Consider the following 6,664-nt stretch of genomic DNA (forward strand, 5'->3'; position numbering starts at 1 on the left):
AAAATTAGATCCATTTGTCCTTGTGTACATCGGAGCTGAACCAGAGGAATCCCAATGATACTGTGTGTCCATGAGGAGTTGAATCCCATTTCATTGGGATTCATTTCATTCATTCCCCAGGGTTTCCAATTAGGGATGAGACGCCTGCACTGCCTCAGTGAAATCACTGCCCTGCACAGGGGAAGTTCACCTCTCTCTGTCCTTGCCTGTATGCCCATTTTGTTTCATCACAGGATCTCAGGTATCAGGTCTGGAATCAGTCACTGACCACTATACATTTGGTATTTAATTCATCAGATTTCAAAGTACAATCATGATGTGGCTGTTTTCCAGGATCTGATGGCAAAGAGGACACAGGGACATCTCAGGGGAGACGGGTGGGAAGGATAAAGTATGACATCCTCTGCTGCTGAGCTGGGCCGGGCTCCTGGGACACATGGAGCTCATACAAGTGGGCAGTGCTGCAGAGAGACAGCTGTGCCCAGGAGCAGCTCTTGTGCACAGCACAGTCTACAGGTGACAGAAGGAGAGGAGAGAAAGGGGAGAGAGCTTACAGGATGTGCACGGTGTGAGCAGACTGTGGGCACACAGCAAGAGCATTCCACGCAGACCATGAAAAGGTAAGTCTCACTGCAGACCATGCAGCTTCTTTTCATAGAGGGTTAAACAAACCAGGGACATCCCGTAGAAGATCTGGCTGCAGGCACTGCATGTTTCTTTACTGTGGAAAAAGCCTTCTGCTCCACCCGAGGGCTTCCATGCTGCAGTGTCAGAGCACAGCCCTGAGTGTCTGCACTCAGCCTGCCCGGGGAGCTGCCCAGGGTGCTGCGGGGAGATGTGTGGGGGGAAGGAGTCCCCCGGCAGGGCTTGTGCTGCCACAGCTGCTGCCTGGGGCAGGGGATCACAGCTCCACTGCACAACTGAATGTTTGTGAAGGCCCTTTGCAAGAGGAGAGCCAAGGAAGGGATTTTCCATATCTTAATCTGAGGGAAGGCAGATAGGACTGGAGGTGGAAATCTAATAGAGGCTGTAAAATTTAAAACACAGCTATGTTACTCCCAAATATTTCTTCAATCAATTGCTTGTTTTGTGAACAGCCACACAGGTTGTGCTTTCAGCCTCTCGTTTCTAAAAGGAAAGAATCAGTTCATGTTTTTCTTGTTTTCTGCAGACTTCAATAGTGCACTTATCCTGCAAACAGGCATATTTGACTAAAACATATTGAAGTGCAAAGAGGCTGGGGTTGGGGGCACTAAGAACAGTTGGAGTGAAGATATGAGACATGTAAACAGTTACCAAGAGGAAAATATTCAGGAGTCTGGGATATGATTATGAAATGAGAAAAAGTAAGAGCTCCTTAATCTTCTAATTCTTTAGGGATGGTGAAGCTCATGAATATAAATTCAAGTTATGGAGTTAAATGAAAATTACCCAAAGGTAAATTAAAACATTTCACAGTACAGCAGGAGGAGTGTCTCTGAGAATGGTCTGGACTTGTCATTATCTTCTGCACTCTGAACAGGACTCCAAGCCCAACAACAGCAGATGCCCAACAGCAGCTCCATCAGTGAGTTCCTCCTGCTGCCGTTGGCAGACACGCGGCAGATGCAGCTCCTGCACTTCTGGCTCTTCCTGGGCATCTACCTGGCTGCCCTCCTGGGCAACGGCCTCATCAGCACAGCCGTAGCCTGCGACCGCCGCCTGCACACCCCCATGTACTTCTTCCTCCTCAACCTGGCCCTCCTCGACCTGGGCTGCATCTCCACCACTCTCCCCAAAGCCATGGCCAACGCCCTCTGGGACACCAGGGCCATCTCCTACACAGGATGTGCTGCACAGCTCTTTTTCTTCTCCTTCTTCCTCTCAGCAGAGTATTCCCTTCTCACCATCATGTCCTATGACCGCTACGTTGCCATCTGCAAGCCCCTGCACTACGGGACCTTGATGGACAGCAGAGCTTGTGCCACCATGGCAGCAGCTGCCTGGGGCACTGGGGTTCTCTATTCCCTGCTGCACACTGTCAATACGTTTTCACTGCCTCTCTGCCAAGATCAAATCTCATGGAAGTTGTGTTCCTCAATTTTAGTATCGGTTTAGTTTTTGGGTGCTTTGTTTTCATATTTGTGTCCTATGTGCAAATCTTCATTACTGTGCTGCGGATGCCCTCTGAGCAGGGAAGGCACAAAGCCTTCTCCACGTGCCTCCCTCACCTGGCTGTGGTCTCCCTACTTACCATCACTGGGTTTTATGCCTACCTGAAGCTACTCTCTGTCTCCTCTCCATCCATGGACCTGATGGTGGCAGTTCTGTACTCAGCTGTGCCACCAGCAGTAAACCCCCTCATCTACAGCATGAGGAACAGGGAGGTCAAGGATGCTGTGAGGAAAGTGATTACCAGATGTTTCTCAAATGCAGTGAATTGCCTGTCTTTTGGAATTTATGACTTGTAATGCAGCTTTTTACAGAATCACTCTCTCTCTCATTGTTTGTTTGTTTCATGCCACTTAGTATGTGTAATTTATTCTGCTTATTATTATGTTTTTAAATACTGTAATGTTTTTCACTAAAACTTCATTATTAAAACCAATTCTTATTCAGCATTTACCTTTGTATTGTAGCCCAGATACACTGTGCATAATGAACCAGGCTCTCTGTGAACCTTAAAAGAATAAAGGACGTGCAGTTACTCTGTCTGTCCTCCTTCTTGTGAGACATTTCTGGAGCTGTTGGGGTCAGATGTTCTCAGAAACCCACAATCCAGCAGGAAGCGCACAGCTATTCATCAAATTGTGTGTTGACTTCAGCCTGCAACAGTTTCCAGCTGGTCCCTTGCCCACTGTTCCCCATAACGCTGACAATGGAGTTTCAAAATATTCTTTTCTTATCTGATCTGACATCCTGCTTACCCAAGCCCCTCTGCAATAGTTGAGCCTTAGATTGTCCCCTTGTTCAAACTCAATCCCCCTTTTCTTAGACTTTGCAAATACTTTTGCTTGATTACTACATTCTGGGAAAGGGAAGATTTCAAATAACTTCCGCTCTCCACTTTCTGTCTTAGCTTGTGCTTTTTCTATTCTTCACAGCTATTCCCACTGGTTTTACACTGCCGTAATGCACACCTCATTTCAACGTACATTAAAACAAGCAAGATGTCTGCAGTAATACAAAGCAACAAAGAGCTGCTTCAGCCATGCAAACTGTGGTAGCCAAGCAGTAAGTTTTTCCCACAATTTGGTAAATCCAAATAAAGTATCATCTATCGATACTTGATGAAGTACTTTAGTATGTTCCCATATTGCCTGTAGACCAGATTCTCTCTTTTGTTGTTTTAAGAGATGTAGTTAATCCAGTCCACATTGTTGTTAATTGTCACCCACCAGAACAGTGATTCAAACCCTGCAGCAATTGGATTTCTTGCCTTAAATTTATCAGAGAAACCTCTGAGCATTCCCATCGAATCTATTTCTATATACAGCATCATCAAATGAGAACCCTAAGCTCCTTTTGTTCCTTCTGGGGGTGTGTGACATCCCCTTTGTGAATGCCAGGGTGAATGGTAGAGCTCGTTGAGCAAGTACACAGGTACCTCCCCAGTAAGATGGGAGAGTGGACTGTAAGATCTTCCCACAGGCCGCAACAGCACCAGAGATCTGCTCTACAGATTCCCAATCTCAAATAGTTTCCTGCTGAATCTTCCATGACATTCAAGGTCTCACTGCATATGGAGATATTCCCTGTAGTCCTGGTAGCTCTTACACCCTGTCTTGAGAGGCAAACTGTATGGTTACCCGTGGCCATGGGGAATGCAGGAGGGGTTTTGGCATCCACCTCAGGCATTGGAGAGAGCAGTAAAGATAGCGATTTACAGGCTCTGTTGCCCTAAGCGGCTTTCTCCTGATACAGGGCAATCATGCACCACATCCCTTGGGGTTCCTGAGTCCACCCTAGTGGAAGGGGTACTACCTGAGCTACAGGTCATCCTGATGAATGATGAAGCATAGCAATCGCTATGGTTGGTATTCTGGATGGTATATTTAATCAGTTCTACCCAGGCATTCATATCCCCATACTCTGTCTCAGCTTCAAACATTTGACTGAGATCCTTTATTTCTGCAACTATTACAACTGCAGGGTTTTTAGGAAGATTATCCACTCTCTTTTCCCTATCCTGGACATTCTGAGTATGGTCAGGGAATGAATCCCATACGGCTATGCTGAAATGTATTGGTCAGAGCTAGCATATAATGAAACCATCCTTTTCCTTGGGAGTTCAGAGAAATCCATTTGCTATTGTTGCCCAGCGTAAATTCCCTTTCCTATTTGTACTACAGAAACCTTGGGGCTGGTTCTAGGATTATTCTGCAAACAAACCTCACATTGCTGTGCTACCTATTCAGTGGTGGTGTATAACTTCCAAGCCATAATCTGATGGCTCAGCTATTTATAAAGAGCCTCTGTTCCCCCGTATGTTTTCCTGTGCTCAGCCATGAATATTGCGCATAATAGGGACTATTATTTTGTTTTGAACCCTTACCCACCCTCCTTCTCCTACCTGCCCTCCTAAGACCTCTATCAATTTTTGGTATCTTGTTTTTTAATCTCATTTTAAATTTTTACTGTCTGGAAACAAAGCCTGCATTTCCATGTCCTCCATTTCTGTATGCTCTCCGAACCACCTATCTCTTCCCCACCCCACCCCCATAAATTAATTTCAACAGATATGGAGGGAGAAAACTGAAAGACTGTAACTATCCATGCCAGACAGACCCTCTCAAAATAATAACCAGACACCTAGCATGGGTGTTAGCAGATGCTGTAAAGACCATAGGCAAGCGCCACCAAAGCTGAGGTGGCTTGAAGTGAGCAGTAAGGATCCATGGGTTCATGTCTGACAAAGGAGCAGATGGCAAATCCAGAGGAGCAGACGGCAGAGTGCCAAATGGTGGCAGATGAGCAGAAGGTGGATTGCCAAATGGTGTAAGACCCCATCACTTGTGCACGGAACCCACTCTATATTGTACTGGTCAGGACAACAGGGGGAGATGTCTGGGGGAGATGAGCTGTGCAAAAGGAGGTGAGCTTGAACACAGAGCTGCATCTCCCATGGGAATGGTTCCATGGCAGGCTGGGAGCAGGGTGTGGTGGGCGGCACATTGCTGAGTGGCTGCTGACAGAGTACTGCACTGAGATGGGGGCACCTGATGTCTCCTTTCTTGTCAGGAAGAACTAAAAACTCATTGGGGAATGCATTCTGTCCATCTGGCGTAATAGGAAAGTGCAGCATTGTCACATCCACAGGCAGCAGGACACCAGCATCCACAGTTTCTTTCTGACTGACAGCTGAGAATTTGACAGCCTCTACGACCTCATCACCCACCACCGGGAGACGCTGCTGTCATACAACAAACTTGAGATGAGGCTGACAGAGCCGGTGCCTCAGTCCAACCCTTGCAGCAACACAGTCTGGGTGCCATGGGATGGTACAAGAGGGACCATGCCAATCCCCCTGATGATTTTGTAAGCGGTGTATAGGGATATGCTACCAATGGATATAAATCCTCCACAATTCTGTTGATAACCCTTGAATCTTGTAGTATCTGGTAGTTCCTGTACATTTTTCTAATCATGAGGATGGGTGAGTTGTATTTTTGACTCACTCCACCAACATCCAGAGTTTCTGAAAATGATCAATTATTGGCTGGATTTCTTTCCTGTCTTTGAATATGAGGAAGAACTGTTTAATCCAAACTGGCTGAGCTCCCTGCTTTATTCTGAATGCCATTGGTGCTGCAGCCTTAGCCCTTCCTTGAGTTTGCACAACAAACACCCCAGGGTGAACATGATCACTTACTTCATCTGAAATCCCAGTCCCTGCAGGGGTAGTGATCAGTGCAAAACTAAGCAGTTCTATTAACTGTTCTTCTTTTACTTCAGACTCCAGTTTTCCTTTAGACTTTATTTCAACTTCCATTTTTTCTAGTAATTCTTGCCCTAGCAAAGGCTTTGGTGAATGTGGCATCTACAAACCTTTGTGTATTCCTACCTGTTTACCTAGAATAAATTGTAAAGTCTTAAGAAAGCAAGACTTTTCACTTTGGGGCAATAGTTTCTGCTGCTGTTAAAAAGCCATTTATACATAGTAAGAAGCACCCATATCCACCAGGAAATAAACCACCTTATCCTGCTTCCCTAGCTACAATTTCACCAGTGAATCTGCTAGGGTAAACTTTGAAATCAGAGAAGGTTCCCTCTCACTTAGCTTGGTAGGATTTCTCCACCAGTGTCCCACTGCAGTTTGCACACTGCTTTCATTCCAGTTGGGCAGAGAAATCTTGGGGTGAGCCGAAAGTGTTCCCCCTCTCAGCTGGTCCAGCAGCCGAACAGAGCAGGTCCCATCTGGGTCACCAAACTGACTTGTGGAATCAAACTCTGAAACCCAGAGTTAGGTTATAAAGCAGGGATGTGTTTATTCAGAGCAGGGTACAAAGGGGAATCACTCCTCCTGTCTTGCACACAAGCATGCAGAATCATTACATACTTCAAAACCAAGCTCATACATATTCAACAAATCTACAGGAGCTCATCTACATATTCATAGGCAGTAGATGCATGTTTTTGCTACATGTTCTGCAGTTGCTCCATGCTCTGGACAGCTCCCGCTGTC

The sequence above is a fragment of the Coturnix japonica genome, chromosome 32 (assembly GCF_054131305.1).
Source record: "Coturnix japonica strain WE chromosome 32, WE-NBRP24, whole genome shotgun sequence".
Classification (NCBI taxonomy): domain Eukaryota; kingdom Metazoa; phylum Chordata; class Aves; order Galliformes; family Phasianidae; genus Coturnix; species Coturnix japonica.